The sequence below is a fragment of the Fringilla coelebs genome (genome assembly GCF_963513975.1).
Source record: "Fringilla coelebs genome assembly, chromosome: 4".
NCBI lineage: Eukaryota > Metazoa > Chordata > Aves > Passeriformes > Fringillidae > Fringilla > Fringilla coelebs.
This window is the reverse complement of record NC_140032.1, coordinates 31767966-31779963: the sequence shown is the minus strand read 5'-3', so window position 1 is coordinate 31779963 and position 11998 is coordinate 31767966.

Below are 11998 nucleotides of genomic sequence, written 5' to 3'. Positions count from 1 at the left end.
TTCTTGAATGATGACTCTGAAGACATCTGCATGAGGGACACTGTAAGATAAAGCATATTAATGAGTCTTGGCATTTGTACTCAGAGCTGATCAGAAGCTGTTCTAGGCAAAGTAATCTTGGACCCAGCACTTCTGACAGAGACAACAGTCAACAGAAGCCCTCATTTCAGGACATTAAGAGTATTAGAAGCTTTGGCTAGTTAAGTTGAAGCACTATATAACTTATTCCCTCTTCTAGATTATGTAGAGGCCTGCAGAGCTGAAAATACCATGCTTTAGGACACATTTCTAATCCTTACCTATTGTCAGACATTGAAAAGGATATTTATTTCTCCACCTTGGCTATCAGTGCAATACAAATGGGTTACAGCAAAAAATCTAGACTCTGTTGAAGCAGATGTTAAGCCCTGATTTCAAATGAATCACTATACCCTGTTCCTGGTGGAATAAAACTAATTGCATTTAAAATCTAAATTTGAATACAGAGATAGACTACCCCTGTGCACCAATTCATTTGAGTTTCCTGCAGTATTGCATAGTCTACACCATGTCTGTTTAAATGCATGCTTAATAATGCTTAAATGTATAAATAAATACATTGGCATTGGCTGTTTCAGTTTCTCATCAGCACCCTGTAAAGATCCCAGTTAAGGCTCATGGCTTTCTAACAATACTATCAGCAAATATTTTTCTGTATCACATATAAGGTAAAGGGGAGTGTGAAATTTGCTTTCATTATAAGTGGTGCTTTCCTTTAATCAAACTCAGATTTGACCAAGTGGAAACAGATTAAAAGGAAACTAAGTTGGCCTAGTCTGTTTGGAATGGATTGTGTGAAGCCATAGTTGAAGATGGAGGAAGGACCTCTGAAGATTACTTTGTCAAAGCTCTGTGCAGAGGAAGGTAATGTAGAGCAGCTTGATATTAGCTGTGTCCAGTCTGGTCTTGAATATCTCCAAGGATGGAGACTTTATAACCTCTAAAACCTGTTCCAATGTTTCATCACCCTAAGTAAAACAATTTTTTAAACAATTTCCAGTATTCCCATTCTTTCTCTGGCTACTACTGAGAAGAGTATTGTATATCAGATCTCCCATCAGACACTTCTCCAGGCATCCATAGTACTTTCAAACTGTCATGTGAAAAACACTGCAATCCTTTAATTGCTTGTGCTGCCCTTGCTCTGGGATGTCTGTGTCTGTCTTGTAGCCAGGGAGCCCAGATTGTACACAGTGGCCTCAGCAGTGCTGAGCCAAGGAGAGAACTGCCTCCATCAGCCTGCTGGCTAATGCAACTCAAGAGGTTGGTAAGTTTTGCTGCACAGGTTGGGTTCAACTCGTTTTCCATGAAGATCTCCAGGTTTTCCACTACCGTGCCACGTTCCATTCAAATGCACCCCTCTGTGCCTGAGTACTTGGGATTATTCCTCCTCGGGTGAAGGATTTTTGCACATCCCTTGCATTAAAAGTATTTCTACTGAAATACTGTTTTTCTTAGAGATTACATAGAGCTTCAATAGCAAAATGGTTTGGATTTGGGTAGGACTATGAGAATCAGAAAAGCAAATCAGGACCTTGCCAGCTCTAAATACTGCAACCTTAAATCAAAACCTGTGGGTAAGTACAGAGGTAAAATGAGTTCAGACAGTCATTTTATCCTAATTTCACCATTTATTTCCCTAATACTTCCTAGAAAATGCAAATTTGCAAGTGAGGGCTGGTAGTTTTGTACAAAGTGCCTCTTCCAGATTTTATTTTCTAAAACTATTTGTGCAGTCCTGCAAGTGGGTGGCACTGGTGGTATGTACTGTTGGAATTTTGCCTTGACCCTGCCAAAATTCATTCAAGCAATGATCTTTGAATACTTCTTTCCAAACCACATGACGGGCTTTTGGCTTCTGCAAAGGTTATGTTTATCCAAAACCACCCTTAAAATTCAGTCCAAAAAACCCCAAATGTCCTATTTAGGATATCTAAAATCAACTTGTGATTGTTTTGTTTTTTGCATGCAGCCATTGGTCGTGAGCTTAGGCTTATGCTTCCAGTCTGAGTGATTAGCTGTAATGTCACTGTTCTCCTATCCTTGCTGGCCACGTGTGCACGTGTGCAATAAAGATATTTTTCCTTCTACTAATGTTTGATTCAGGGTAGTAATATAGTGAAAACTTTCTTTTAATAAGTGAAAGCTTTCTTTGCTGTATTTCATTGCAAGAACATTTCAAGCATTGAAAGGAAAGTTAAAGAGCTTAAAAGCCAGCTAGGTTGCATTTGCCACAACATATATATTTGTTGTGATGACAGATTTGCAACAGAGATCTTGTGTAGCTGGGGAAGACTTAATATGGCTTCATTGCTATCAAAAAATCAGATTATTGTTCTTAGGGCCTTCAATTAATTTCAATGCATTACACATTGATGAAAGTATGATAAGTTTGGTTAAGCAGCAAAGCTGTGGAAAAACTTGCTGATCAATTAAAAACTGCAGTAAAAATTAATAAAATACTGTACAAGCTGCAAAGAATTTGATATATTGCTCTGTCTTCTGCAGATAAACATGGTATCAAACCTCTGTGAAAGCATCTTTTTTGAGATATTCTAAAGTAAAAAATAAAAATTAAAATTAAGGGTCTGTAACTCCACATCCTTATTGGACTGTGGTTGTAGGAGGGCTCTTCACAGCCCAACAAGGTTGATAGTGAAAAGAGGTGGTAACAGGTTATCTTTTAGCATCTCAGGGATGACTGAATACATTCCCCATCATACTCAGCACTAGAAAGGTTCCCTGCTCCTGGTGCTTGGCAGGTCAATGCAGTGAGGCAGCACTAAGTAACACTCTGCAGTGTGCTGAACCTTCTTTCCATTAGGCATGCTCACTTGTCCTTCAGAAAGGAACCTCAGCACATCTTCCACTCTCTTTCCAAAGGATTCTGCTTCAGTCTGTGTAGGAGATACAAACATAATAGTTCACACAAGAAGTAAAGTACATCAAAAGCAAAGCATCCTGGTAAAATGCCAAACCCTGGAAGAAGATACATCTCTATATGTGGGTTGAAGTAAACCAAAAAAGACTTATGTCCAACCATGCCTTTAGTGCCTAGCTTGCTTGCTTCTTTCTTTTACTGAAACTGAAGAGCCGCTGCAGGGCATTAGCTTTCCTGTCCAATATTATTTGACTGGAGCTAAGCAACCACTTGTGCCATAATTTTTGTCCATTCTTTAAAGAAGCATTTGAAAGTAATTTCATAGGGATGAGTGACTTAAGTTGGTAGTTTAATGTCTTCCCATGGCTAAATTAGTGAATTTATTATGCAGTGAAATGAGGACCATAATGTGCATACTGAGGTGTCACAGTCAAATTCTACTTTTGCTCAGTTCCAGCTACAAGAGCAGGCTTTGTAGATGAGTACTGAGTGAGTTTGTGCTGGGGAATGCCCACGGCTGCCCAGCATTCGATGCACTGTCATCTCCATTTCCTATTTCACAGCTATAACAAAGTCACTGCCTTTTATCTTGGCACATAAATATTTGGCAGGCTTTCATTATTTATGTTTATCACAGCCCTTATGCTTTTGCATAAATCATTATGATTGGTTTTTCATGTGACCTAGATAAATAGAATCTCACTGTACATTGTAAGAAATTTCAAGTTAGAATCCTGTTTCATGAATACCTGTATTCATAAGCTACACGAATATAACATTGATGCTTGTCACACTCATTGCTTTCATGTTTCCAAAGACAAGTTTGGAAAGGTATGCATGAGAAACCTACTGCTGAGACCTGGGGAGCAAGTTTCCCATAGCATTCCTAGAATAACAGAGGAAGAAATATGCAAATCACTTCAAACCCAGACACTTTGGACACAGCTTACAAATTAGTCTTTTTGGCATAAATCCTAGTTCAATAGCTTGATTATTCAACTGTAGTTTTGCACTCCTGCTACAAAAGGAAGGAATTTCAAGCACGTTGTTTGTGAGCTGCTTACAAGCCCTCCCCTATGAACCCTGGACCCTTTTCTTAACTGCAGCAAAGAGGCTGAGAACATACCACAGAGCAGTGTGCTGGAATAGTTTTTAAATGTTAATGAATAATATGATTACTTTATTAGAAGACCCTTCTGTGATGCGTTTCCAGGCACTGTTCAGGAATGTATTTATGCACACAATGTTTTATTTGCTTAAGAGAACTAGTAATTTTTTTTGATATCCTTTGACCTCCCCTCCACTCCCTCTTTTCAACTTTTCAAGTTGTTGATGTAAAACTTCTGTGAAACAAAGCAGGGTAACTGGCAGAGAACAGTGTTCTAATGTCTGCTATAAGTATTTTTGAAGAGTCACGATCTATTCTGTACCCAAATGATTAAGGAGATCGTGTCTATGCAACAGCATTAATCACTCCTTCAATTATGTCCCTGAACTGCTTCCAGAGCTCTGATATCTTATTTTTTCATCTCATATTACATGTGACAGGAATGAAAAGAGGCTGTGAAAACGAAGTGGGCAATACTTCCTATTCTAGTTCCTGGTATACATAAAACCACAATTCTACTTATATCTGGCATTAAAAATCTGGATAACATTCTACTTGTGCAGAGAATACAACAGTGACAGGAATAATTTGGGCATTTTTCTTTAAGCAGGTTGTCAACTTGAAAAACTGTGCTGTAAATTAAAACAGCTCATCCAAGCAGCTGTAAATTGCATGACTAGCACTTACTCAGCAAATGACTTCCTGTGGACCTCACTGACCTTGTCAATATTGTGAGGGGCATGGCTGCAGATGGAGAGAAATTGCTTTTGAATAGTTACGCTGAGAATGTAGAAAAAATTAGCTCTGTAACAAGGAGGCATGAGATAACTTAAAAATACATGAGAATTTTTAAAGCATAGAAAGAACATACAAAAATTTTTTGTACATTCAGTGCTCCTGATCCGCAGCTTTTTTGCTTGTCTCACTATTTTGTGTTAAAGCTAGAATTTTAATAATAATTCTTTTAAAACAAAACAAAACAATCTCAGCTTGTTTGCAGGGAAGGTTATTCATTAGTTGTCATATTTATGTAAGAGCTTCCAGCTGTCAACTTAATTGGACTAACATGCAAAATAAAGCATTCTTAGCCCAAAGTTTTACTCCTGATGTCAGGTCAATTTCAAGCCAAGCTGAGTTTTTCTGAGAATCTAAATTATGTGTGTGTCATGGTTCCAGTTGGCAATAGTGGTGAGATCTGATGGTCTGCACTAGATTCCTTTGTGTACTTGTTTAACTTCAAGTAAATATTAAGTATTGAAAAGACGTTTTTCAAGGGATAACCAATTTTTAGCTTTAAGATCCTGGATTCTGTGACATGTATCCTTTTATTTTTTTTCTCCTAATAACTGTTTGTAGCCAAAATTTATCCAGGTAACTCAATAGACAATTAGAGTAAGATTTGACCCCCTTTGTTTTTAAATTTGTAAATATTTTTTCTCCCTCCATAATTTTTAATTTCTTTTTTGCAATTCACTTCTGCACTTGTCCACAAAGTAGACAAATACTGTGAACTGTCTTGCTTCTTGACAGAAGTGATTTTATTTGCAATTTGAAGGATTTGCTGTCTCTTACCTATTGTTTCCTGGTTATCTGCTGCAATGCCTTGGTAGTAGAAATGATTTGGAAGTTAAACAGTGTAGCTCAAGGAAGGACTGTTTGACTCAAACAGTTTTGCTGTGTGCTTAGGTATGTCCAGCCATTGTGACTTAGGTAAGACAGCTCAATGCTGTTGCACACTCCGAAGTGTTTCTGGACTATAGAACTTGCAAGGACTGTAGAACTTGCATTGTGGATCTTTAGCAGATTTTTTGACATTTCAAAATGGAATCTTTCAACCAGCACTAACACTTTGGTAATGTCCAGAATTTAAGGCTGTCAGGTGCTCTACAATTCAGATACTCTCTGTGCTAAAGGACTTAAAACTTAATTCACACAATACCCAACTACCTGTAAGAGTCTTTTCAATGGAACAAGAGACAATGGAGAAAATAGCAATACAATAATCTGCTTAAGGAAACTGGTAAGGCCTTGGATTTCATGGTCAGTTCACTTTCAATACAGGTGGGAAAAATCTCACGGAAGGAACTGATTTGGAAAAGCAGTTCAATTCTCGGCTGTTCATTCCCAGCTGCAAACACAAATACAGCTGATAATATGCAATATATTCTATCTGCAGGTGGCCATGTTTGCACTAAAAATTGAAACCTAATATCTCCACCTGTAAGATGGAGAAATTGATAAAAGGGTAGTAAAATAGCCAGCCCAGGTTTACACTGTAGGGGAACATCAAAGGACAGAATTTCTTTTGATCTGCATATTATTTGCAACACATTTTGCCCTTACCCTTATCTGAAACAAAACTAATAATATGACTTCCTACTGACATTGTTTGGAACAAAAGTATTATATCAAAATTATTCTTCACATCTGCCTTCAATTCATGTCTTCTTAGATACAGTAACCTGTACTGAAATTTAAGTACAAAAATGTTCCACTGCCTATGTTGCCAATTTAAAACAACTTATCATTACCGTGTAAGAACAGATTTCATAGCTGGCTTTGATGAGCAGTGCAAAAGTCTAGATTCCAATATCAAGTGTTCCTACATTGTGAATTTTCACACTTGGTGTTCAGATCTGCTTGCTTCTACAAATTAGCACAAGAATTCAGAAAGAAAAGCCAGGTCAAAGACATTTTAGTAAGGCAAATATCCTCATGGCAGGAAGTAAAGTAAGCTGATAGAAGAGACACAGCTGAATCAGAAGAGAAATTCTCAGATGTCTTGTCTGTTGCCAAAAAAAAAAAGACTTTCCAAGTGCTTTCAGCTTTCTGGTTCAGTGTTTTGTTGTTGTTGTTTGTTTGTTTGTTTGATAATTGTAATTAATCCACCACCAGAAAGTCATATGAATAGTTTGTGGGCAGACTTGGGAAAGGTTAAGGCTTGTATCTTAGGAATAATAAGCCATGTATTTTAGGTATCTCAGCACTGTCATAATGACACACCTCTGAATTTTACAAGACATAGTCTGTTATAAAACTGTTAAAGTGCAGTTCTGTCCATATGTTACTCCTTATGTTATTTGGATAAAATTCTGGTAAATTTAGTAGCAGCAGCAGGCAGCTTATGAGTAGTGATTGCAGTACATATACCAGATTCCATAGGCTCCTTTTTTTTTTTCTTTTTTAGCTGAATAAAATGATTCATTCTATGTGTATTAAATGTTCAGTTACTTGGGATAAGACTGTGGAATTTCTTGTAATTCTAAATTTAATTCAACAAATGGAATCGTGCCAGTCATATAGCCCTGATTTCCGAAGCAGTTGAAACATCCGTTTTCCATAGTGAACTTTGGACTTCATGAGCTACTTTTAGGGTTTGTGCCGATTTCTAAATGAAAACCGTCTGGTTAGCATTTTGCAGAAAGTTACTGCTGACATCTAGTGGAGTTCTTTGAGAGTACTAAACCCTGACAGACATGACACCTTCATGAGTAAGTGAAACTGCTAATCTGATACTTCGATGCTGCCTTTTCAAAATACGACAGTGTGACACTTCCTGTTATAAATACCTTTCTTTGGTAGGGGTGGGGTGGAATATGCCAGTAGCACCAATTGCAGCTCTATGCTTTTGAAATTATCTTACTCTCTTATACAGAAAAGGTGATTCAATGCATTTCCCCTAACTTATAATAAAAGTACCTAAAATAAAATATATCACATAGTTCCATTATGAGGTCAGTTGCTAAATAATGCAGTGCAAAAAAAAGTATTCTGGATCCATTATTTTTGTATCAACCTATTTGAATTTCAACTATTAGCCATAATAAAGCAGTGACTAATAGCTTCAGTCTAAAAATCTCAAGGAATTGCAAGAAACCTATTCAGTAATTGCTCATGTATTTGGCCAGGTAGTACTATATGGGATCAGATCTGCTGTCTTTACTACCTCCTATAGTTTCTCGAAATGAAAAACTCTTTTTTTGTTTCAGAGCTTTTAATTTAGGGTTTTGGTTTGTTTGGATTTTTTCTCCCATACTGATAACACAAGGAATTCAAATCAGAAGAGATGCATAGTATCCACTCTCTGTTTATAAAGTACACTTCCAAAGTACATTCTTAGCAGTTAGAGAAACTTCAATTATGTAGCTTGGAGGACACAAATAACAGTTTTGAAACACTCTGGTTGATGCTATATACACATGCATTTCTTTTCACTACAAGCACAGATATTAGGTATATAGATTTAAGATGCTGAACTTCAATTGAAAAGAAACTAATTTGTTTTATGGTCGTGTTTATGTAGATATATGGCCCTGATTTTACAATGTATTTCCCAGTGTGATCAGGAGCTGGGATGAAGAACATAACAACATACCTAGCTTGTGTGGTGTAATTAAAAGGAATCAGTGATGTGAAGTCACTTTTAGACAACACAGCCTATGTACTTTATTTCCCCAATATGGATTATACTTTATGCTTGACATAGCCATGCATCCTGAACTGAAGCCGGTTACTTTGATATCCTGAGACTCCAGGATGTCCAAAACATTGGAACTATTAACTAGACAGCTTCATACAATGATAGAACTATAATTGTAGACTTAATCTTTGGACAATTAATACAAAATTCCTGATTCATTGTGTTTATTTCATTGGGTAGTATTAGGGCAAGGATGCAAGAGGCTCCTAATAGATGACCTTCAGAAGGTTAGCCTATATTGTAATTTAAACTGTCAGAGATCTTTGTGTGCAAGTCTTATGCATATGTGTACATCATCAGAAACAGTATTAACATGGGAGAAAAACATTGCAAAGAAATTGCACTAAGGTTGAAGCAATCAAAAAAGGCAGTATTCCAAAGGGAAGGGCTCCAGGGAAGCTAGAACATAGGCATGGTGTTTTGGCTAAATGCATATTCTGGGTTTACTTTCCTCATCTTCAGTAGTGATGTCAGGGCAATGAGCTGCAGGCAGGTGAAACCCACCAAACCTTTCTCAAATCTTTCAAGATACATGCAAGACACATGCAGAAACTGCTACTTCAGAAGGCTTCTAGACCAGAAAGCACTGCTTGGCAAGTCCCCCCTTTTTTTCCCCACTGTGTATTGCTTCTACAGACTGTAATGCTACATTAATGTAACAGTTTTTCACAGAACTTTTTAATGCTCTTCTCATAATTTCCTCTTGCTGTCTGTCTCTTTACACTTGCTTTCTCCTTAAGCAACTTCCAAACGAGTAGCCCTGCTTTCATCATCCAATAAGCAGAAGACAGAATTGAAACCTTAAGAAAAAATAATAAACTAAATCTGTGAATAGAGATTTTTTTTTCAGGCTATCTTCACACCCAGAAAAATATCAGAGTGCTAGTTTTCACTTGTTTTCTATTGATCAAATGACAAGAAGCCTATTAACTTGTCTTTAAAAGACAGTTTCCGACCATGCATAACGTGAATGACATGACTGCAACAAATAGACCAACATATTACATGTTTGCATTTTCCTTTTTGGAGAAAAAGAATACAGGGATTCTAAAATCTCCCATTCTTCTGTTAAAAATAGATTTAGTTTTCTGAAAAAAGTAATGCCTTAATCTCTGTATTGCTGAGCAACCCAGCAATTCAGATAAGTGCGTGGTATAATATCTGTAAACCATAAGCAAGCTATCAGTTGACAGAAGGCAATGTCTTTCTTCATGTGACAATTTTTCTTATAATTCTTTGCCGTGTAGATATTATAGGCAGGTCTATAACAAATTTTTTTATTGTGGGATGTATTGTCAATGTATGTTCTCACTCCTCCAATTTTCCTGTACAATATTCTCATTGCTTTTCAACTTGTACTGCAGGTTTGGGGCTCCTTACATTGTAGATAGTGTTTTGTGGTCTGTGACAGTGGCCTGTGCAGAGGTTTGATAGATCCTCCTGATCTAGACTGTCAGAGCAGGAAGCAGATCCCAATGACATGGATTGGCACTTACAGGTTTTATTTGGCGGTGTTGCTTGGCAAGATTTTCTGCAGAATGTAAAATCAACTCTTGCAGAATCTTTCTAGCTCTCAGTACCTTTTTTTTTTTTTAAATTAACAATGATCAATGATTGGTTGCACAACACAAGGTTTCAAATGGATATTAAAAACGAATTAGATTTAAGCAGTCTCTCTGGTGACCTTCAATCATCAGGTCATCTTGCATATTTCCCGTGTTATTAGCAGTGAGCGATAAATCCTTACTTCTGGTAAATTAGGTCAGAATTCACCCAATGTAACCTGCTGGGGAGCAAGCTGCCAGTCTCAGATGGAATTTTTATATATGCTCTGTTCTGATCCCTGGTCCTCAGGCCTCTTACGTTTCTGTGTGCCTGGGGTGCTCTCACTACTGCAGCAAGGATCCATATTTTAAGGATCCATTTTTTTTAAAACTCTGTATCTCACTTTCTGCTGTTTGCATAAATGCACAACACACTGCAGGATTTCTTCTTGTCTTTACTGCCCATTTTTATTATCCTCAAGCACCCCCTGATACTTTAGAAAATAGAAACCCTACAGATAACCAGTTTTCAATGTTACAGACACGCTGCTTTAGTTGTGCTAAACAGAGTGGTGACTCACACTTCCTTAACATTGTTCTCCGGTTTTACTTTCCCTAATGCAAATTAGTCTGAATGTTATGCTGTTATTCCATTAAATTCCCCACTGGGTCAAAATTACAGCCAAGTTACTTGCACATTAGGTAATTAAATCTACTTATCAGGATGGTTAATGGAGAACAGCAGAGCTATTACCATGCAGGGGAACATATTTATATGCAAATGCCTATTTATATTTACAAACAAATGTTTCCAAATTTATTTTGTATGCTCAAAGCAATAAGCTGTAGGCAAGAAGAAACTGACCTCAAGGAATACATTTTGTGCAACACAGTAAAAAAATTGTAATAGTCTCTAGCTTCAACACATTGAATCAGGCCCAATGATTTACAATTTGTTTTTAAAATATTTTCTTGAATTTCACAAATTTTAATAGGTAAACTTCTGTCCATAATATTTCCACTGCTTGCGTAAAACTTGGCATGATAATTAAATGAAATTGTAAATGCGTATCAACTGTTAAACCTAGTAGTTTATTTAGCCAGTTACAATAAGACACACTTCTCTATTTTTTGTGCCCTTGTTCTGGCTAGGAGAAGGAATTGAAAGATATTGTTCCATGGTTTATTTATAGATAAGAGTTTTCACTATTAATCTTAGAAAAACAACAGATGTTTAAGGCCTGCAGGTGAATTTGGTAATAATCTAACACACAGGACCTCCTATCTCTATAGCAATATCATAGTTAAAGCCTGATATTTTTGCCAGTAGTTATGGTTGACCTTTCTTTTTTTTCTTCTCTGTGAATGATTTTCTAACACTCTCTGTTTCTCTTGCAAAGAGAGGGCTAAAATGGCACTGTAGACAATGGACCTAAAAAAGCTGTTGATTGGATTAAAATAGCTTTTGTATTCACTTGGATTCAGAATGAAAAACAGAAATTTTAAACACCTGTAGAATCAAAATTTTGTTCTAAGAACACTGAATCATGTTACTTCATCATACTATATTTTTACTGAATTCATAATTTTTGTGTTACATTTGTACATTTAAGATTACACAGGTCATATTTACCACTACTAAAATAAAATCTAACATGAATGAGGAAGTTGAAATTATTTGATATTTCTTCTTCAAAAACTTTGTCCAAGTAGCTCTTCCCCAGATACCAAATCTGATTTTATAAGGACTGTTACAATTTCTTTGGTTATCGTGCTCAGCAACCACAAACCTGTAACTAAAACTGTATTATGTTGATTTCAGTAGTTAATAGAAGGCAAATTAAGCAAAGTTGTATTGGGAGAAATGTGTGAATATCCTTGAATTTTCACAATAAAATAGAGCATTGCCAAAATCCCACACATTTAGGTGGAATAGACAGAAGTAG